The sequence below is a fragment of the Nicotiana tabacum genome, chromosome 9, assembly GCF_000715075.1.
Source record: "Nicotiana tabacum cultivar K326 chromosome 9, ASM71507v2, whole genome shotgun sequence".
Classification (NCBI taxonomy): Eukaryota; Viridiplantae; Streptophyta; class Magnoliopsida; order Solanales; family Solanaceae; genus Nicotiana; species Nicotiana tabacum.
This window is the reverse complement of record NC_134088.1, coordinates 7,671,716-7,695,564: the sequence shown is the minus strand read 5'-3', so window position 1 is coordinate 7,695,564 and position 23,849 is coordinate 7,671,716. Positions and strand designations below refer to the sequence as shown.

General features: G+C 36.5%; 1 non-coding gene across 1 annotated transcript; it reads left to right on the top strand.

The window, feature by feature from the left end:
* The first annotated feature begins 23,552 nt into the window (after positions 1–23,552).
* TRNAE-CUC (transfer RNA glutamic acid (anticodon CUC)) lies at positions 23,553–23,625 on the top strand. The gene has a single exon. It is a non-coding gene; the product is annotated as a tRNA-Glu (tRNA).
* Positions 23,626–23,849: the final 224 nt, after the last annotated feature.

Sequence of the window (23,849 nt, the reverse complement as noted above, 5' to 3'; positions counted from 1 at the left end):
GAATGTATTCCCGCATTTTACTGGTGGGCGATCTAGAACAGAAAGTATTCCCGCATTTTACTGGTGGGCGACCTAGAACTGAAATGTATTCCCGCATTTTACTGGTGGGCGACCTAGAACTGAAAGTATTCCCGCATTTTACTGGTGGGCGACCTAGAACAGAAAGTATTCCCGCATTTTACTGGTGGGCGACCTAGAACAGAAAGTATTCCCGCATTTTACTGGTGGGCGACCTAGAACATAATGTATTCCCGCATTTTACTGGTGGGCGACCTAGAACAGAATGTATTCCCGCATTTTACTGGTGGGCGACCTAGAACAGAAAGTATTCCCGCATTTTACTGGTGGGCGACCTAGAACATAATTTATTCCCGCATTTTACTGGTGGGCGACCTAGAACAGAATGTATTCCCGCATTTTACTGGTGGGCGACCTAGAACTGAAAGTATTCCCGCATTTTACTGGTGGGCGACCTAGAACATAATGTGAAAGGACAGAAATGTATGCCTCTGTTATATGGGCGGGCTCCCAACTTCAATACTAACCTAGGAGGAAATGCCTCTCCTATGGGAAAAACTAAACTTAGGAGGAAATGCATCTCCTATGGGTAAAACAAACTTAGGAGGAAATGCATCTCCTATGGGTGAAACTAAAACAAACTTAGGAGGAAATGCATCTCCTATGGGTAAAATAAACTTTAGGAAAGTATTCCACTCGTTATTCAGGTGGGCGCCTGGTTTCAAAAACAACTTTTAAAATAAACGCCATTCCTCTCTTCAGGCGGGCTCCTGATTTCAACAACTTTGAAAATAAAATGCCATTCCTTTCTTTAGGTTGGCGAGGTTTAAACAACTTTAAAAATAAACGACACTCCTCTCTTCAGGCGGGCTCCTGATTTCAACAACTTTTAACAGTAAATGCCATTCCTCTCTTCAGGCGGGCTCCTGATTTTAACAACAACTTTTTAAAGTAAACGTCATTCCTTTCTTCAGGCGGGCTCCTGATTTTAACAACAACTTTAAAAATAAACGTCATTCCTCTCTTCAGGAGGGCTCCTGATTTTAACTACAACTTTAAAAATAAACGCCATTCCTCTCTTCAGGCGGGCTCCTGATTTTAACAACAACTTAGGATGAAATGCCTCTCCTATGGGTAAAACTAAAACTTAGGAGGAAATGCATCTCCTATGGGTAAAAACTAACTTAGGAGGAAATGCGTCTCCTATGGATAAAACTAAACTTAGGAGGAAATGCGTCTCCTATGGGTGAAACTAAACTTTTAGGAGGAAATGCATCTCCTATGGGTAAAACTTAGGAAGTGCGTCCCCTATTGGTAAAACTTGATCTAGGAAGTGCGTCTCCTATTGGTAAAGGCATGGAATGTATCCCCTTGTTATACATGTGGGCACCTAAAATATGCAATGGACAGACAAGAAAAGTATTCCTCTCGTTATTCAGGTGGGCGCCTGGTTTCAACAACAACTTTGAAAATAAAATCCTATTCGAGGGCGGATGAACCCAAAATATCCTATTCGAGGTCGTATGAACCCAAAATATCCTATTCAAGGGCGGACGAACCCAAAATATCCTATTCGAGGGCGGACGAACCCAAAAGATCCTATTCGAGGGCGGATGAACCCAAAAGATCCTATTCGAGGGCGGATGAACCCAAAAGATCCTATTCGAGGGCGGATGAACCCAAAATATACCCAAAATATCCTATTCGAGGGCGGATGAACCCAAAAGATCCTATTCGAGGGCGGATGAACCCAAAAGATCCTTAAGACTTGAAAATATCTTATCTCGAATACTTGCTGGGGATTATTTTGCTTGGGATGAATTTTCCCTTTCTACCTTCCCCAAATTTTTTTTTTAATTTTTTTTTATTATTATTAGCTTCTTTCTTTGAAGACTAACTCCCTTGAGACTCGTTTTGCCTTTCCCCGAAAGGAACCGCTGAGGATACCGATTTTCACCAAACTCGTGTTGGACTCCTCGAAACTGCTAGTGATAACACTGTTAGGGAATTATTTACTTACCTGTTGGGGGTAAAATGTTATCAGCTGGGGATAACGCTGTCGTGGATAACACTGCTGGGGGATTCTAATTCCTTTGCTGGGGAACAACTTCCTCCATTGAAACTTATTATGTTGGGGCAACACTGGTTCTAAGACCACTTCCCTTGAGACTGGTGTTATATTTATTTTTCCCCGCATGGGTACCTGACTTACAGAAAATTTTCTAAATGGAAGGAAAATTTTCTGCCCCAGTTTGGTAATATCCCTTGTGGCATGCATTTCTGGCGTCAATGCCCATTCCTTTACCTGTTTCAAATCAAACAAAATTTGTTAGTTTAAAACATGGTGGTTGGTTGTGATACTCCTACTGGGATGGTTTTCCCTTTCTCCTTCCTTGCTTTGCGCTCCACAACTTGTTGGGGATGATATTATTTGCTGGGGATAATTCCTTTCTGGGGATATCCCTCTTCTTTTGTGGCATAGCTCGGAAACTGGCATTTCCCCGACCTTTTAGTCTAGTATGAATTTCCCAAATCATGCTCATTGCTCTCCTTGATTTGCCCACGGGCTTTGGCCTTGAGGTTTATAACCTTTGATAAAGGCAATGGTATCCCTCTTGACACTTGTCAGTCCTTCTGTCAATTCCCTTCTGTTGGGGATATCTTTTGACACTGGCCTCGCGTTTGTTCCTTGATGACTATACCACTTGGATGTACTAGTCAGATCTCATTTTGGAAAGCTGATGGCCTATTTTGAAGTCAGTTCACACTTGTTCTGACCAAACAGACTCTATTGGGGATTTTTCTATGAAAGGAAAAAGATAAAAGGGAACAGAATAAAGACAAAAGAAAAGATGACTCTTTAACAAAAGAAACTATAAATGAAAATCTATCAAATGGAGATACCAGCTCTAATGGTCATGACATGCACATGTGGTCTATCCTCTACCGTCAATCATCTTTCAAGATCTTCAATTGGCGATTCCCCATCTGATTCTCAATCTTATTCGACTTGTAGTGCCCGAAGGGTTTTCACTATCAAGTCTCTCTCATTTTTGGTTTTCTCTCAGCTTTCATCGCCTTATGATGCATGTGAAGGTTTTCACCGATAAGACTCTCTCATTTGTATCACTTTCCAGCTGGGGATTTGGAGTGTCGCCGGTATGACTCTTTCTGCTGGGGATTAGAGTCCTTTCTGCTGTGGAACAGAATGTTATGCTCACCGGGGAGACTCTCATTTGTCTGACTTGGCATCTTTTGAAGACTGATCAGAAGGTCTTTCTTTGGACCGTAATGTGGGTTTTGGATAGGGCTAGAAAAAAAGGTATTAAAGGCTCAAAAAATGCATTAATTTTGGGTTATTAGTTACAACCTTCGGAATTAGATTTATTTACAACAAACGCAACCTTTGCCCCAGTTTCTTGCTTGGGGATATTTTAATTGATTTTTCTTTATATTTTTTTTTCAAAACTATGACCGAGCCGTGAAGCGCCTACGTATCCTCTTTGAGGAATCAGGTCAAACGTAGTTCCCAATTCCTCTTTTTCATTTGACTTTCTTTTGTTTTTTTTTTGTTTTTTTTGTTATCATTTTTCTTTTTTCTTTTTTTTTCTTTTCCCCCTTTTTTTTTGTTGTGTTGTTTTCTTTTCTTTCTCTTTTTTTTTCTTTTGTTTACCTGCCGCGCTTGCGTTTTCTATTCATTGCTACTAATTCCAAACGAGGGGTATGAAGGAAAATAAATAAGGCTCAAAAGGGGTAACGAAGGGTAAAGTGTTTAGGTAGCAGAACAAAATGCCTTCGTCATTCCAGTCTTCAAAACATGCCAAGTGCAAACAACACAATAAAGATTTATAGTCTCTTCCGATGATGCTGGACTTGACAATTATATTCACACGTTTGCTTTTTCATTTGCCATTTCTAAAGCACCGTTGGGAGACACTCTCACTTCTCATTATCATGAAGACCCTTATGTCAATTTGGCGAATCTTGCCTTTAACGGTTTTCTTTATGTTTTACTTGCCCCAGTTCCACATGACTCGAGCTCCGAATAATCTCAAACCGTTCTTATTTTCTTTAAATGTTCTGATCACCTTTTCGGGGTTTTATGATTAACTTTAAAGATTAGGCCCAAACTGTGTGCGCATGCCATGTCACTAGAATCGGCGCTGAACAAAATGATAAAAAGACTAAACAAAAAGATGAATGGAAATAATAAAAGACTGGATTTTGTGCTAGACTACCGGTGAAATGGTTTGAATAACAAAACAAACGAAATAAAATCCTAAACAACCTGGACAAAACTTAAACAAACCGCTATGACAAAACGGAAAGATAAGCGGAAAGATATTGACACAAAACAAAATCCGAATTACAATCCTAATAATCCGAACAAACAGAAATGACAACAAAATAAGCCACCAACTGCTTCTTTCTTGTTAACCAAGGAATGGAGCGTCCTCCCACTTAGCGAAACTGGCATCTTAGCCATTTTGCTTTGCATCAGTATTGCCAGACCGTTGCCAACTTCAATATCATCACCCGTCAACAAGTTCCCAATAGGATTCTTCGCGATGTTCTGGGTGTCATTGTCCGGCTTACCACAAACCAACCACCTTAACTTTGTGATTCAAAACAAAACAGGTTAGAATGGACTCAGTCGGTCCTCATTATTGACAACATCTTTTTTTCTTTTCTTTTTTTTCTTCAAATTTTTTCATTTTTCTTTTTTTTCTATTTTTCATTTTTCATTTTTTCATTTTTTTTTCGTTTTTTTTTCATTCTCTTTTTTCTGTCTTTTTTTTTCATTTTTTTTTTATTGTGGTCGAATCTTATGGAGATTGCCTACGTATCATGACCCCGCATGAATCAGACCTTGCGTAGTTCGGACAAAATGAAAGGTAAAAGCAATGAAACATTTTTTCTTTATCAATTTTCATAATAAAACAAATTGGGTTTCGAAGGTTTAAAGATGACCTACAAACTTGAAAATCAAACAACCCGCATATTCTAATCAAAAGATTTACAAAAACAACGGCCAGCTTCCTTTCCCCGTTTGTCAAATGCAACCAAACGGTTATTTTTGCAAATGTGGCCCCTGTCAAACTTCACATGAATTTTGAGGCCGGGGAGGATTATTTTGATACTTTACCAACTTGTCCATTCTTTTACGAAAACAACCTTTCGACAACTGAAAGATACTCTAAGGCTATTTCGGCAAGAACGGTTTAAGACGCGGTCGAAGCTGGCTCGGCTTATTATGACAAAATTCAAACGGTATTCACCTGACCGCCGACTCTTTGTTTTTTTTTTTCAAATTATAATAAAAACCTGATGTTGCAAACACGGCCCTTCAGCACCTCGGGGACGAAGATTTTTAAGGTTGTGTGGGTCCATATCTCAAAATGACCCAAAGGTGGTTGTTTATGCCAGGTCAGCCTTCCGGCGTCCCTTTCGGGAACATTCGGCTATTTATGACAAAACAACATCACCTGACTTATTCATGACTCTTTTTATCGTTTTCAAATTAGCAAACTCAATATTGCAAACACGGCCTTTCAACATCTCGGGGACGAAGATTTTTAAGGCTGAGTGGGTCAACTGGATCAAAATCCTAAAATGACCCAAAGGTGGCTGTTTATGCAAAGTCAGCCTTCCGGCGTCCCTTTCGGGAACATTCGGCTATTTATGACAAAACAACATCACCTGAATTCTTTATGACATATTATTATTTATTTGTTTTTGGTTATTTTAGCAAAAATGGGGGTTGGACCCGATGAGGGTTGCCTACGTATCTCACATCCGGTGAGAATCAAACCCGTGTAGTTCGGGCAATCAAGAATAAGTAGATGAACTAACTTCCTTTTTTGAATTTGTGAAAGAACTACTTTAAAAGGAGAAAGGAAATATTTTTGATTGATTTTCTTTTTAAAAGAAAGACTTCTAAGATATATATATTTTTTTTAATTTCCATTTGTTTTTTTTTTCTTATTCTAAAGGAAGAAGAAAATATTTTTCGGAATTTTACCTTTAATAAAAGAAATGCTTCTAAAAAATATTTTTTTTTGAATTTTGAATTTTCTTTTCAATTTTGAAAGAAGAAAAATATTTTCTGATTTTTTTCTATCTTATTGTACATTTTTTTTTAAAAAAAATAGTTAAAAGACTTTTTAAAGAAGTTAATAATGGAAAATATTTTTGAATTTTTTTTTTGTTTTTGAAAATTGGGGGTCTAAAAACCTTTCTAGACTTTTTGGCAAGACAAATATTTTTGCAACAAATAAAGACATATATATATTTTTTGGAAATAAAAACTTTTGGATATATATATATATATACATGTATATATTTGTGACAAATAATGAAAGACTCTTTTTTTATTATTATTATTATTATTATTTGAATTTTCATAAAAAACCCATTTTAAAAAAGTAAGACTCTTTTTAATTTTTATTTTTATGACAAGACAAACTATATATTTCTATATATTTTTTTTTGAAAAACAAAACAGAACAACGATTTTTTTTTTCTATTTTTCCTTTGCTTTTAATAAAACAAACTAATAAGACGTTTTTTTTTCTTTCCAAAATTTCGGCAGAGTTTTGACAGTATTTGGGTATTGGGTTTTTTCAAAAATAAACAATCAATTCCCTAACCGCTATTTCCTTTTTTTCAATTTCACAATATTCATAATATTCAAACACCGGTCAGCATGCGGGCACGAGACAAATAAATGCACGGAAAACAAATAGGATGCATCAGGATGGCCTTTTCATATCAGGTTGCTAGTCCTAGACGGACCCAACCCCTGTGTTGAGTCCCCTAAGTCAAATGCAACGTGATGCAAATAAGCGTTCCTACTAGGGATCCGGCATGAAGTCACATTATTCTATGTTCAAAACCTGGGTCGGTGTTCTAGACAGTGTACCCGAGCGGACCACTCGAGTTGAGGAAGGAGCTCCTGTCCGGGAACCAAAAGGCCAACCGGCTTAGAAACTTTCCGAGCCTCTTTTATTTAGGGTATGACACTAACAGAATAGGGAGTCTTAACCAGTAAGCACATCCCCGGAGGTAAGAAGAGTAGGTTTCGGCACAGTTTATATACAGTTCAGATAATATCAAAGCGGTAAAGGCAACATTTAGCACATTAGGCTCAAAACATGTAAAAATCAGATAAAGCCAAATATAACAATTTATCTAAGCTCGAATTTCTAACCCTGAACCAGTGGTTCTGGGTCAAAGTATTCCCCAGCAGAGTCGCCAGAGCTGTCACACCTCCTTTTTACATACCCGCGAGGGTACAAGAGAGTTTTTTCCAATTAAAGGACAATCGAAACGGGATTCGTTTATTTATTTCAGAGTCGCCACTTGGGAGATTTAGGGTGTCCCAAGTCACCAATTTTAATCCCGAATCGAGGAAAAGAATGACTCCATATTATAGTCTGCGCACCAGAAATCCGGATAAGGAATTCTGTTAACCCGGGAGAAGGTGTTAGGCATTCCCGAGTTCCGTGGTTCTAGCACGGTCGCTCAACTGTTATATTCGGCTTGATTATCTGATTTTATACAAATATGAACTTATGTGCAAAATTTTATCTTTTTACCGCTTTCTTACTTATTGTTATTATTTTACGAGAATTGCAACGCCGTGGAAACATATCTCGAACCACGTTACATCAATGCACCCGTAGTTGTTTGGCATATCTCGACTCGGTTGAGATTTGGATTTGGGTCACATAAATGTGCACCCGAGTTAAGGAAAATAAATTATTAAAGGCGCGCCTAAAGCAACTAGCGTCTTGTTATTTTGGGGAAGGCCGTAAAATTCGCTAAACGGCCTGTCCTCAAATTCTAAGTATTTTAATATATACATTTAGAGGGCCCCGCAGCTTGTGCATTTTTTGTTTGTCGAGGCTCGTCTCATTCATTATTAAAAAGAATTTGCAATGTCATGGAAATACATCTCAGACCACGTCACAATCAATGTACCCGTGATTAGAGACACATTTCGATTTCGTTGAGATTTGGATTTGGGTCACATAAATGTGCACCCGAGTTTAAGGAGATAACATTATTAAATACGCGCCTAAAGCGACTAGCGCAGGGTTATTTTGAGAAAAGGCCGTGAAGTTCGCTAAGCGGCCGATCCCGAGTTCTAAGTAATTAACACATACATTTGTGAGGGCCCCGCAATCTATATATTTTACTAGGCGAGGCTCATCTCATTTATTTTAAATGGACAAATCCTAAAGCGACTACATCTTTTCTATTAAAATTAGTCTCTAAAATAAATAAAGAAAATCCTAATTAATTACGAGCTTTTTTTTATTTAAGAAATCATGGCATACTAATTGCTATATTAATACAAATATTGATGAACAAGAATTTTACTAAAAAATTTCGAAATTATAAATAAAATAAAAATTTGACAACTAATATTCAAAAGAATCAAATATAGTTAGATTGAATCTCGCATTGTTATATATAAAAAAAACTATTGGAATTAATTATTCACAACCATTTGAAACTGGATTTAACCATAATTACTAAAGCTTAATAGAAAGTTTATTAGACTTAAACGTTCTTCTAATTTTGTTTGAACTCAAATCATGCCTTAATACCTAATTCACGAAATTTAGTTCAAATTCATGCCTTAGCTAAATTTAAGTACTTGTTCACAATTAACCTACTGTTGATAATCTTAGAACCTTCATAGCTAGTGAATTAACCCGTTTCGCCAAGCCGATTCATTAAAGACTAACTTATGTTATTTTCTTTTATTCCAATTATTATTCAATAATACATAAAATAGCCTAAATACAATCAATAAAAGGAACAGAGAAAAAGCGAAATTAAAACTTCAAAATTCGATTCTTCATATGTATTCATGCTTCCACATTTTTAGCTTGCAATAACTAGTATTACATTCGTGCACCTGGTATTGGAAAACAAGAGAAGATGAAGCTGAGAAGCAGCAACAGTAGTAACAATGTAGCACAACAACGACAGTCCAGCAACACAGAAATAAACCAGTAACAGTAGGAATAGTAGAAAACCCAGGAGACTATAAACGACTCCAAGTATAGAGAAGAAGTAAAAGGCAGGAAGGTTCTGACTATTTCAGATCTTAAGCGAGGCAATGAAACAGTAACTATTCTTTTTCAACTTCAAAACTCTCCAAAATGAATTCTGCCCATGTATATTCAGTGTATCCAGAATGTATATCGGGTGTATACTTCTCACTCCGCCCCCTCTTTTTTTCTTCTCTCTATCTAGTTTTTCCTCTTTTTTTTTTCCACCCCTTCTTCCTAAATTTTCTCTTCTATTTATAGCAAAATTTTCGAAATTTTCAGATTTGATTTTTTATTATTTTATTATTTTTTTAATTAAAAGAAATCCCACTTACAAATTGCTTTTATTTTTTTAGAAAAAGAAATCCCACCTTTATTTACTTTTATTTTTAAAATTCTAACTTTAATTACTTTATCTTATTTAAAATCCCACTTTTTATTTTTTTTAAAAGAGAATCTCACTTTATTTAACTTTTCTTTAAAAAACAAACCACTATCTTTTCTTTTTCTTTTAAAAATGCTACTTTCAATTACTTTAAATTTTTTTAAATTTTCAGATACCTTTATATTTATTTTTTAATTCCAACCTTATTTTACTTTTAAATTTTTTAAAACTTTTTAATTTTTTTTAAATTTTCTACATTCTTTTACTTTTTTTATTTTTTTATTTTTTATTTTTTTAAAATCATTTCCGAAATTACTATATATATATATTTTTTAAAATAAAAATAATAAATAAAATAAAATATTTTCTGATTTTTTTTATATATAAAAAAACAAAAAATAAAACTATTAATAGTGATAATTCACTTTTTATTTTTTATTTTTTTGGTTTTGTTTTGTGTTGGACAAAAATGAAGAAGGGGTGTTGGGTTAATGGAGCGGACCGGATCGACCCGGTTTGAAACGGACCGGGTCATGGGGAAAGTTGGGCAATTATTTGGGCCTGTGGCTTGAAATTGAAGAAGTGGTCCAATTCGATTTTTCTTTGTATTTTTGTTCTCTTTTCTTCTTTTATTTTTCTAAAACTAAATTATAAAAGTACTTAAATTATTATTAAGAACTAAATTAAGTTATAAAAGCGCAAATTAACTTCCAATAACAATTAACGCACAATTAAGTAATAATTAAGCATAAAATTGTTCATTTGGACATTAAATGCTAAAAATGCAAAAGATGCCTATTTTTGTATTTTTTATTAATTTAACAAATAAACATGCATAGACAAACATACAAATAGTTACACAAAATATCACAAAAATTGCACACCAAGAAAAATTATTTTATTTTTTTTGAATTTTTTGGGTGAAATTCTCATATAGGGCAAAAATCACGTGCTTACAGTGGGCGACCTAGAACATGAAATGAAAAGACAGAAATGTATTCTCGCATTATACTGGTGGGCGATCTAGAACATGAAATGAAAAGACAGAAATGTATTCCTGCATTATACTGGTGGGCGACCTAGAACATGAAATGAAAAGACAGAAATGTATTCCCGCATTATACTGGTGGGCGACCTAGAACATGAAATGAAAACAGAAATGTATGCCCGCATTATACTGGTGGGCGACCTAGGAAAATGAAAAAACAGAAATGTATTCCCGCATTATACTGGTGGGCGACCTAGAACATGAAATGAAAAGACAGAAATGTATTCCCGCATTATACTGGTGGGCGACCTAGAACATGAAATGAAAACAGAAATGTATGCCCGCCTTATAGTGGTGTGCGACCTAGGACATGAAATGAAAAGACAGAAATGTATACCCTCATTATACTGGTGGGCGACCTAGGACATGAAATGAAAACAGAAATGTATTCCCGCATTATACTGGTGGGCGACCTAGGACATGAAATGTAAAGACTGAAATGTATACCCTCATTATACTGGTGGGCGACCTAGGACATGAAATGTAAAGACTGAAATGTATACCCTCATTATACTGGTGGGCGACCTAGGACATGAAATGTAAACAGAAATGCATACCCTCATTATACTGGTGGGCGGCCTAGGACATGAAATGTAAACAGAAATGTATGCCCGCATTATACTGGTGGGCGACCTAGGACATAAAATGAAAAGACAGAAATGTATCCCCGCATTATACTGGTGGGCGACCTAGAACATGAAATGAAAAGACAGAAATGTATTCCCGCATTATACTGGTGGGCGACCTAGAACATGAAATGAAAACAGAAAATGTATGCCCGCATTATACTGGTGGGCGACCTAGGACATGAAATGTAAAGACTGAAAAGTATTCCTCTCGTTATACAGGTGGGTGCCTGTCTTCAACAACAACTTTGAAAAATCCTATTTGAGGGCGGATGAACCCAACATATCCTATTTGAGGGCGGATGAACCCAACATATCCTATTTGAGGGCGGATGAACCCAACATATCCTATTTGAGGGCGGATGAACCCGAAATATCCTATTCGAGGGCGGATGAACCCAAAATATCCTATTCGAGGGCGGATGAACCCAACATATCCTATTCGAGGGCGGATGAACCCAAAATATCCTATTCGAGGGCGGATGAACCCAAAATATCCTATTCGAGGGCGGATGAACCCAAAATATCCTATTCGAGGGCGGATGAACCCAAAATATCCTATTCGAGGGCGGATGAACCCAAAATATCCTATTCGAGGGCGGATGAACCCAAAAATATCCTATTCGAGGGCGGATGAACCCAAAATATCCTATTCGAGGGCGGATGAACCCAACATATCCTATTTGAGGGCGGATGAACCCAACATATCCTATTTGAGGGCGGATGAACCCAACATATCCTATTTGAGGGCGGATGAACCCAACATATCCTATTTGAGGGCGGATGAACCCAACATATCCTATTTGAGGGCGGATGAACCCAACATATCCTATTTGAGGGCGGATGAACCCAACATATCCTATTCGAGGGCGGATGAACCCAAAATATCCTATTCGAGGGCGGATGAACCCAAAATATCCTATTCGAGGGCGGATGAACCCAAAATATCCTATTCGAGGGCGGATGAACCCAAAATATCCTATTCGAGGGCGGATGAACCCAAAATATCCTTAAGACTTGAAAATGTCTTACCTGGAAAACTTGGTGGGGATTATTTACTGGGGATGAATTTTCCTTTTCTTCCTTCCCCACTCTGGGTTGTCCGACCCTCTTGAAACTTGGTCGAAACTCCATCGAGTATGCTTCTACATCTCGATGATCTGCTCGGGATAACACTGCTGAGGATAACTCTGCTGAGTAAAATATGTTATCTTACTCCTTCCAAAACTACTTCCTTTTAAGTAGGATGTTTCATTCCTCTGCAAACTGTTTCCTTTTGCAAAACTGATTTTTTATTTTATTTTATTATTATTATTTTTTATTATTTTTTTTTCTTTGTTTTGCTAGCTTCTTCCTTCGAAGACTACCTCCCTTAAAACTCGTTTTTCCTTTCCCCGAAAAATCGCTGAGGATACCGATTTTCACCAAACTTGTGTTGGACTCCTCGAAAATTTTCGAAATGAACGAAAATTTTCCCCAGTCTCATTATCTGACCTCACGCATTTTCATGACAACTGATGTAACTTGAAGATCATGCATGTTCATTGAGATGATCTGCTAGGGATAACACTCCCAATCTCTGTTTATCCGTGTCGCTGAAAGCAACCTTTTCTGTTGGGGATATCCCTCTTCTTTTGCGGTATAGCAAGTGAAACTTGGCATTTCCCCCGACCTTTTAGTCTCATATGAATTTCCCAAATCATGCACATTGCTCTCCGCGTTGTTCTTTCTTGATTTAGACCATTTGGATGTTCTAATCGGATCTGGTCTTGCATACTTGGAAAGCTGATGGCGGATTTTGAAGTCATTTCTCACTTGTTCTGACCAAATAGACTCTACTGGGGAATTTTTCTACGAAAGGAGAAAGATAAACAAAAAGGGAACTGAATAAAAGACAAAGTAAAAAGATGACTCTTTAACAAGAGAAACTATAAATAAAAGCCTATCAAACGTAGATACCGACTCTAATAATCATGACATGCACATGTGGCCTATCCTCTGTCGTCAGTCGTCTTTCAAGATTTTCCCTTGGCGATTCCCCATCTGATTCTCAATCTTATTCGACTTGTAGTGCCCGAAGGGTTTTCACTATCAAGCCTTTCTTATTTTGGTTTTCTCTCAGCTTTCATCGCCTTATGGTGTTCGTAAAGATTTTCACCGATAAGACTCTCTCATTTGTATCACTTTCCAGCTGGGGATTTGGGGTTGCCGATATGACTCTTTCTGCTGGGGATTCTTTTCGGCTATCAATTCATGTCTAATCCATGATCCTTTTCTCTGTTGGGAATTGGGGTGCTATCCCCGACTTCCGTTTATATGACTTGGCATCTTTCGAGGATTGGTCAAAAGGTCTTTCTTTGGACCGTAATGTGGGGTTTTGGATAGGGCTAGAAAGAAAGGGTATTAAAGGCTAAAACACAAAATAAATTTGGGGTTCACAGTTACAACCTTCGGAACCATATTTGCTTACAACAAGCGCAACTCTTGCCCCAGAGTCTAGCTTGGGGATTTTTATTTTTGTTATATTATTTTACACTATGCATACTATGCACATTATGCACCCTATGACCGAGTCGTGAAGCACCTACGTATCCTCTTTGAGGAATCAGGTCAAACGTAGTTCCCAATTCCTTTTTTTTTACCTATTATTTTCTTTTCTTTTCTTTCTTTTTCTCATTTCTCCTTTCTCTTTTCTCGTTTTGTTGTTTTCTTTTCTTTATTTTTTTCTTTCTTTTGTTTACCTACTATGCTTGTGTTTTCTAGTCGTTGCTACTGATTCCGAACGAGGGGTACGAAAGAAAAATAAATAAGGCTCAAAAAGGGGTAACAAAGGATAAAGTGTTTAGGTAGCAGAACAAAATGCCTTCGTCATTCCAGTCTTCAAAACATGCCAATGCAAACAACACAATCAAACAAAGATTTGTAGCCTCTTCTGATGGTGCTGGACTTGACAATTATATTCACACATTTACTTTTTCATTTGTCATTTCTAAAGCACTGTTGGACGACACTCTCACTCTCATTATCATGAAAGGCGAATCTTGCTTTTAACGGGTTTCTTTGTGTTTCACTTGCCCTAGTTCCGTATGACTCGAGCTCCGAATAATCTCAAACCGTCCTTATTTCCTTTAAATGTTCTGATCACCTTTCCGGGGTTTTATGATTAACTTTTAAGATTAGGCCCAAATTGCGTGCGCATGTCATGTCACTAGAATCAGCGCTGAACAAAAATGATAAAAGGACTAAACAAAAAGATGACTGGAAATAATAAAAGACCGGATTTTGCATTAGACTACCGGTGAAATGGTTTGAATAACAAAACAAACAAACCAGAATAAAATCCTAAAACAACCTGGACAAAACTTAAACAAACCGCTATGACAAAAATGGAAAGATAAGAAGGTTTGACACAAGACAACATCCGTATTACAATCCTAAGAATAATTCGGACAACAGAAATGACAACAAAATAAGCCACCACAAGCTTCTCTCTTGCTGACCAAGGAACGGAGCGTCCTCCCACTTTATCAAAACTGGCATCTTAGCCACTGAGCTTCACATCAGTATTGCCCAGACCATTACCAACTTCAATATCATCAACCTTAGTCAACAAATTCCCAATAGGACTCTAGTGCTTCTGTCATCAAGTCTGATCCCCGCAAAGTGTGCTTCTGGATCTTGTATTACCACAAACCAACCACCTTCTTTCTTTGTGATTCAAAACAAAACAGGTTAGAATGGACTCAGTCAGTCCTCATTATTAACAACATCTTTTCCCTTTTTTCTTTTTTTTTTTCATTTTTCTTTCTTTTTTTCGATTGTTTTTCATTTTTTTCGATTTTTTTTTCAATTTTTCTTTTCTCTTTTTTTCGTTGTGGTCGAATCTTATGGAGATTGCCTACGTATCATGACCCCGCATGAATCAGACCTTGCGTAGTTCGGACAAAATGAAAGGTAACAAACTGGGTTTCAAAGGTTTAAAGATGACCTACAAACTCGAAAATCAAACAACCCACATATTCTAATCAAAAGATTTACAAACTCAAAAAAAAAAGGCCAGCTCCCTTTTTCCGTTTGACAAATGCAACCAAATGGTTATTTTTGCAAATGTGGCCCTTCCAAATTTCACGTGAATTTTGAGTTCGGGGAAGATTATTTTATGACACTTTACAAACTTGTCCGTTCTTTTACGAAAATAGCCTTTCGACAACTGAAAGATACTCTAAGGCTATTTCGGCAAAAACGGTTTAAGACGCGGCCGAAGTTGGCTCGGCTTATTTTGACTAAAAATTCAAACGGTATTCACCTGACCGCTGACTCTTTGTTTTTTTTCAAATTACAATAAAACCTGGTATTGCAAACACGGCCCTTCAGCACCTCGGGGACGAAAATTTTTAAGGCTGTGTGGATCAACTGGACCCAAATCCTAAAAAAAATGACCCAAGGTGGCTGTTTATACAAAGTCAGCCCTCCGGCGTCCCTTTCGGGAACATTCGGCTATTTTTGACAAAACAGCATCACCTAACTTCTTTATGATAAAATTAAGATTTGACGTATTTTTTTTTTTGGCTATTTTAGCAAAAGGAGAGGTTATATATATATATATATATATATATTTGCAATTTTTTGCAAAAGGGGAGGTTGGACATCACCCGACTTATTTATGACAAAATTAAAATTTTGATATGTTTTTTTTGTTTATTTATTTGTTTTTGGCTATTTTAGCAAAAGGGGAGGTTGGACCCGATGAGGGTTGCCTACGTATCTCACATCCGGTGAGAATCAAACTCGCGTAGTTCGGGAACATGAATAAAGTAAATAAATTAACTCTTTTTTTTCTTTTAATTTTATTTTTGAAGGAAAGACTTATAAAGAAGAAAGGAAGCATTTTGCAAAGGAGAAAAAGATTTTAAAAATTCGAAAGATTTTCTTTTTTTTGAATTTTCGAAAGAAAAACTTCTAAAGCAGAAAAAAAATATTTTTTGGAATTTTACTTTCAATGAAAGAAATGCTTCTAAAAAATATTTTTGAATTTTGACTTTTCTTTTCAATTTTGAAAGAAGAATGAAAATATTTTCGGATTTTTTTGGAAGAAATTAAAAGAAAATATTTTTATTTTTTTAATTTTTTTTAAAACAATTAAAAAGACTTTCTAAAGACATCAATAATGGAAAATATTTTTGGATTTTTTCTTAAAAATTGGGGGTCTAAAAAATAACTTTTCTAGAAAGGAAATAAAGAATAATACTTTTTGGATTTATATATATATATTGCAACAAATAATAAAACCACGTTCAACGCAATATATATATATATATATATATATATATATATATATATATATATATATATATATATATATATATATATTGCAGCAAATAATAAAATCACGTTCAACGCACGACTCTCTTTATTTTTATTTTTGGCATTTTCATAAGCAAATAAATAAATAAAAAACCATTTTAAAAACAAGACTCTTTTTCATTTTTATTTTCATGGCAAGATAAACTATTTTCCTTTTCTATTTTTTTTTTTATTTCTTTTTTTGAAAAACAAGAGAGAACAACGACTCTTTTTTTCTATTTTTCCTTTGCTTTTAATAAACAAACTAATAAGACATTTTTTCATTTTCTCAGAATTTCGGCAGAGTTTTGACAGTATTTGGGCATTGGGGTTTTTCAAAAATAAACAATCAATTCCCTAACCGCTATTTTTTTTTTCAATTTCAACAATATTCCTAATATTCAAAAGTCGGTCAACACACAAGTCCGAATCAAATAAATGCGCAAGTAGCAGCAAGTAAGATGCATCAGGATGGTCATTTTCATTTTTTGGTACACCTGTCCTAGACAGACTCAACCCCTGTGTTGAGCCTCCAAAGTCAAATGCACGTGATGCAAACAAACGTTCCTACTAGGGATCTGGCATGAAGCTGAGTTATTCTAAGTTCATAACCTGGGTATTTGTTCTAGACTGTGTACCCGAGCGGACAACTCGAGTCGAGAAGGGGGCTACGTACCGGGGACCCGCGGGATCGTCCGGCTTTGTAACTTGTCCGGCCTCTTTCTTATTTCAGGTATTGACACTAATAGAATAGGGAGTCTCGACCAGCGAGCTTCTCCCCGGAGGTAAGAAGAGAAGGGTTTCGGCACACTTTATATACAATTCATATAATATCAAAGCGGTGAAAGCATCATTTAGCACATTAGGCATATATCATGTAACAAAATCAGATAAAACCAAATATAACAATTTATCTAAGCTCGAATTCTGAACCCTGAACAAAACGTTCTAGGTTAAGTCCCCAGCAGAGTCGCCAGAGCTGTCACACCTCCTTTTTACGTCCCCGCGAGGGGTGAAGGAGTTTTTCCAATTAAAGGACAATCGTAACGGGATTTTTATTTGTTTCAGAGTCGCCACTTGGGAGATTTAGGGTGTCCCAAGTCACCAATTTAATCCCGAATCGAGGAAAAGAATGACTCGGTATTACAGTCTGCGAACCAGAAATCCGGATAAGGAATTCTGTTAACCCGGGAGAAGGTGTTAGGCATTCCCGAGTTCCGTGGTTCTAGCACGGTCGCTCAACTGTCATATTCGGCTTGGTTATCTGATTTAATACATATTGAACATATGTGCGAATTTTAACTTTTAACCGCTTTTATCACTATTATTATTTTTATCAAGAATTGCAACATCGTGGAAACACATCTCGAACCACGTCACATCAATGCACCCGTAGTTGTTGGCTTATTTCAACTGTGTTGAGATTTGGATTTGGGTCACATAAATGTGCACCCGAGTTTAAGAAGATAACATTATTAAATACGCGCCTAAGCGACTAGCGTATCATTATTTTGGGTAAGGCCGGAAAATTTGTTAAACGGCCCATCCCGAAGTCTAAGCAATTTTAAAGCAAATATTTACCGAGGGCCCCGCAATTTTGTATTTTTATTCGGCGAGGCTCATCTCATTCTTATTTTTTTAAAAAGGAATTTGCAACGTCATGGACACGCATCTCGAACCACGTCACAATCAATGTACCCGTGATTAGAGACACATTTCGACTCCGCTGAGATTTGGATTTGGGTCACATAAATGTGCACCCGAGTTTAAGAATGTAATTTAATTCAATCGCGTCTAAAGAGTCTAACGCGTTATTATCTTTGGGGAAGACAGTGAAATTCACTAAACAATCCATCCCAAATTCTAATATTTATTATGACCAATTATTAAGGGCCCCTCAATTTGCATTTTTTATTTGGCGAGGCTCGTCTCATTATTTTTAAAAAGGATAATCTTAGCATGACTACATTTTCTATTTTTCGTTTTCTAAAATAAATGAAGAAAAGGTCCTACTTTATTTACATACTTTCGAGTTATTATAGTCAAGTTTCGAAAGTGAGTCGTTTAAAGAGTTTACATGGACAACGGATATAATGTTCTATATACAGACAGTAAAAGAAGGAAAAGACTACATTAAACTACAACTTCAAATCTTTCTCATTTTTTGCATTCATGCTTCGAGTGACTTACAAGATGAACCAGTGTATCAGTTTGTGTACCTGGTATTTGGAAAGCAAGGAAAGAAGATGAAGATCAGTAGAAGCAACAGTAGTGTAAATACACAGCAACAACAGCAACCCAGCAGCAATTCGACCCAGATTCAAGGCCCAGAAAACTTTGAAGAAAACCGAACAACTCAATAGAACAAACTCAAAAGTATGTAAACAAACTAAACAGCAACAACTCACGCGTGTATTAAAACCCGAAACTAAACTCGTTTCTCACTTTGTCTTTGTTTTCTCTTTTTAAACTCTATCACACTCTCTTCAGATTTTCAGAATGTATTCCTCTCTCTCTAAGTAAGTCTTTCAAGTTCAAGTCTAATATTCAAGTCTAGTCTTTAAAATGTGTCAAATGATTCTATTTATAACAAGACTCTTGTCTTGAATCCCCAACCCTAAATATTCCCCCAATTGCATGCTTTGTCCCCACTGCTTAATGTTTTCTTTATTTTAAACCCTTGTCCCCCATGCCCACATGTTTTGTCCCCCACTACATTAAATAAATATATCAATCCCACCTCATTACATCTTGTCCCCCATGCTTAACATAAATAATTACATTATTCCCACCCCACTACATTATGTCTTGTCCCCCATTATATTAAACAATTGTTCAAATGTTTAATTCCAAAAATACCCCTCCGACCTTATTGAAATTACCATTTTACCCCTGAACGTACTGCAATTTACCAAACTATCCCCTCAGCTATAACCAATTCACCTAATCGATCTCAACCAAAATACAGCAAATATGACCAATTTCTAAACAAATTCAACAACAAATCTCATGAACACAGATTGAATCATACAGCTTCAAATTAATGGGAATAAGTTAACCATATTGGGAACCAATCCTGGTTAACTTAGACCAAAATGAATGAGCAAAAAGACAACAATATCAACAACAAAAATACATGATTCAAACTAAATCAACAAATCAAAAACCAAAACAAACTCACATTAAATTACTGGATTAAAAACGAACTTCAAACACAGAATGAACATGCATTAAATCTATATTAAACAACATGACGGATCCAAATGATTAAACCAACATATTTTCATATTACAACTAAATTCTTTTAAACAAATAAAAACAAACCGAAGAAGAAATAATTATGAATTTCAACTTGAATCTAACAACATTAACAATTTCTGAAAAAATACATAAAACACATGAAACAAACTGAAAAATTAACAGAACGATGAACACGAACAAAACAAGAATCCAACATTTACCGATTTTAGATTCGAGAATATCAAAACAAAACACGGACAAAAATGAAACTCAAACCCACTAACCGGATCGAAACAACGAAGAACTTGGATGAAAACAAATCTGTCTGGAAACGATTGTCACACCAAGACTGCCAACGACCTAACGGATCTTAAATTCAACGACAAACCCACCTTCCTTTTAACCTTGATGAACTCAAAACAACAAACGACGACCTCGACCAAAGCTCGAATAAACGAAATGGTGAGGTCTCGGTTTGGTTTTGGACTGAGGGCGATGAAAACAAAAGTGAAGCAACTGCGATTTGGTTTTAAAACAGCTGCTCGTCGTGGCAACAACAACGCAGCAGAAGCAGCCGCTGGACGGGCCAAGGCAGCAACGGGGGTGGTCGTTTGACGATGGACGCTGGTGGTCGACTGAAGAAGATAAAGTAGTGGCGATGGGGTTGAGAAGAAGACGCAGCAACATCCATGGGTGTCGAGCTCAAGCTCGAGCTTGACGAAGAAGATGAAGGCAGAAACAGCGAGGTCTGTTTGGACGTAGCAGGAGACGCAGCAACGGGACAGTAGGGTATTTGGTGCCTACTGCTACGTCCCGAGCTTGAGTCTCATTGCTGCCATCGTCGAGGTGAAGCAGAAGTAGTCGAGGCAGCTAGAGGTAGCTGAAGAAGACGCAGCAGCAGCCATAGGTGTCGAGCTCAAGCTCGAGCTTGACGAAGAAGATGAAGGCAGAAACAGCGGGGTCGTTTGGTGTGGCTATGGAGGTTCGACGTGGGGGGAAGCTGGACGAAGCAGCAAGGGGTCGTTTGGGCATGAAAGAGAAGACGATGGAGGCTGGGCAGCCATTGGAGGGGCTTGGAGAGTTTTGGAGAAGAAGAGGGAAAGAGAGAGGGGGCGGATGAGTTTTTTAGGGTTTTCTTGCTTTGTTTTTGTGCAATGTAAGATAGGGAGATGGGGTGTTGGGTATTTGGGTTATGGGGCAGACTGGGTCGACCCGGTTTGAAGTGGACCAGGTCATGGGGAAGGTTGGGTATTTTTTGGGCCTGTGGCTTGAATTTGAAGAAGAGCCCAATTCCGATTTTCTTTATATTTTTGCTCTCTTTTCTTCATTTATTTTTTCTAAAACTAAATTCTAAAAATTCTTAAATTATTATATAGAACTAAATTAAGTTATAAAAGCGCAAATTAACTCCCAATAACAATTAACACATAATTAAGTAATAATTAAGCATGAAATTGTACAATTTGGACATTAAATGCTAAAAATGCAAAAGATGCGTGTTTTTTGTAATTTTTAATTTTTGTAAAACAAACTTAGTTACTAACAATTGTAGAATTAAATCCTACATGCAAAATGCGACATTTTTTTGTGTTTTTTATTAATTTAACAAATAAACATGCACAGACAAATACAAATAATTATCCAAAATGTCACAAAAATTCTCAAAATTGCACACCAAGGAAAATCGTTTTATTTTGAATTTTTGGGAGTAATTCTTTCATAGGACAAAATCACGTGCTTACACTCACTTCACAAAGCACGTTAGGTGCAAGGGATAGTTGGATTGCACTCAATGCATCTCCTTCAATCTTCTTCTTGTCGGGAGATGATATATCCTTAGGATACTTTCCGTCAATAGCATGGATTGAACCTTCCCTCCGTAGTAATGCCATCATCTGGATCTTCCAGATATTGAAGTTGTTGCGTCCACTGAATCTATCAATTTCAAACTTCATGGAACTCATCTTTGCTTGTTCTTCCTCCTTGGATAGTTAAAGAATCATGTTGCTCTGATACCAATTGTTAGCGGAAATTTAAAAGAAAGAACACAAGATTTAACGTGGTTCGGATCAAAATAATCCTACGTCCACCAGAGAACAGTTGCCTTTTTAATATTAACAAAGGAAGAGGAGAGTTCCCAATTACACTTAAGAGAAATTCTCTCTTAACTCTCTACTCACTACAATGTGTTGTATTATTTTTGGGATGGTTTCTACAAATGAAGGAGTGCATCTATTTATAGAGGTAAAGACCTCCTCTTGATGTCATTGGTGACATCAAACTACTTCCTCTTGATGTCATGGGTTACATCAAAGGAGGAAGCTTCCTCCTAGCATCCACACTAACTCTTTCCACCAACTCTTCCAATTGGCATGTCATTGTTGACTAAACATAAACCAACACCTTCATATAATTATTACCGTTTAAGAAAAAAATAAATTTGAGATGGACAATAAATAGGTATATATGCATGTGTAATACATCCTACATATGTACTGCACTAAACACGTTTTCGGACAAAAGACAAACATATACATATGATACTTGTATTCAATGTACTGCTCATAATACTTTGGACATTTTGGCTTGTAGGAGCATACAATACATCCTATGTACCGCTCGTAACAGTCTTCTTGAGCCGAGAGTTTTTCGGGAACAGCCTTTCTACTCCTTCGGAGTAGGGGTAAGGTCTGCGTACACACTATCCTCCCCAGACCCCATTAATAGAATTTAACTGGGTCGTTGTTGTTGTTGTTATATGTACCGCTCGCAACACGTTTTCTGACAAACACTAACAAGAGAAACGACACACAGAAGTTATTAGTCGGAAAGAAAAATAGAGAAAAATAAGGATAGCAATAATCGAGGCTAGCAAGAGATCAGTTAACTAGAAGAGGTAGTGTAACAGGTCGAATAAGAGAAATACAAAGTTTGCAAGAGTTAAAAAATGGATTAGATATTCATGTAAGATACATTGTGTATATAGTGCAAAACACATGTTTCAACACAACTATTATGTTTGTTATAATTAAACTTATTATTCGTTATGTTTAGATGCCCACTCAAAATTCTGCAAACTAGCCAAGACCCAGGACTTTATGGGTATCTAACACCTTTCCCCTTAGCCAACACAAAACCACCTACATAACCCAAACTTTGTTTCTCATAAATCAGTTTTGAACCAAACATTTGTTCAAAAGGGTTCTATTTATTCAAAAAACTAAGCCAAAAATCTCATTTGGTTGAGTGACTTAGTAGACCTAATAAAACCAAGATTTTTCAAACAATCATGGCTTATTTTGCAAATAAAAATTTCAATCGCTTAATAATGTAGTGTATACTTAATTCAAGATCAGCATACGTGTATTGTGGTACTTGGAGCAAACAGTCAGAAATTTGACCGGCAAGATCAACTAGAGCAAGCTGCCTGTGAATTGTTAGAGTCTTGCATTTCTTTCCTCCAATAAGAAAACTTATTATAGTTCAAACAATCTAAAAGAAGCAGAGTTGTGATGCAAAATTTATGTCGATCCAATCTAATTTCTAAGAGCACTTAAACTGTCGACTAATTTTTTGTATAGTAATAATTGTGTAAATGGAAATACTAGATGTAATAATAGAATTTTAAGCATATGGAAATACTAAAATACGGTACTACCACTGGAAGGAAAGGGAAGATGTATGTTTTGTTGCCTTATAAAAGGTTCTATTGCAATTTAATCTGTTTGAACTTTGAACCTTCAGTCCTACTGTACATTCACTCAAAAGTAAAACATCTAATTGCTACTTTTATAGCTATTAAATATTTGAATCATTAGAATGACACTTCCGTTGTAGTCTAGGTGGTTAGGATACTCGGCTCTCACCCGAGAGACCCGGGTTCAAGTCCCGGCAATGGAATTTCCTTTTTCATTTACCTATTTTGTAGGCCTTTTTCTTTTCCTTTTTGTTTTTCAGTTCTAAGTAATATGCAATGAGAAAGTGCACACCCTGCAATTGCAGTATTAGTTGTTCTATTCAACTAAGCAGCAAATATGTATAATTTAGCCAGTCAAACATATACATACACTTTGTGATCTCCAATCCTATCAATGGTGAGAAGGATGAAATAATGGAAAAAAACA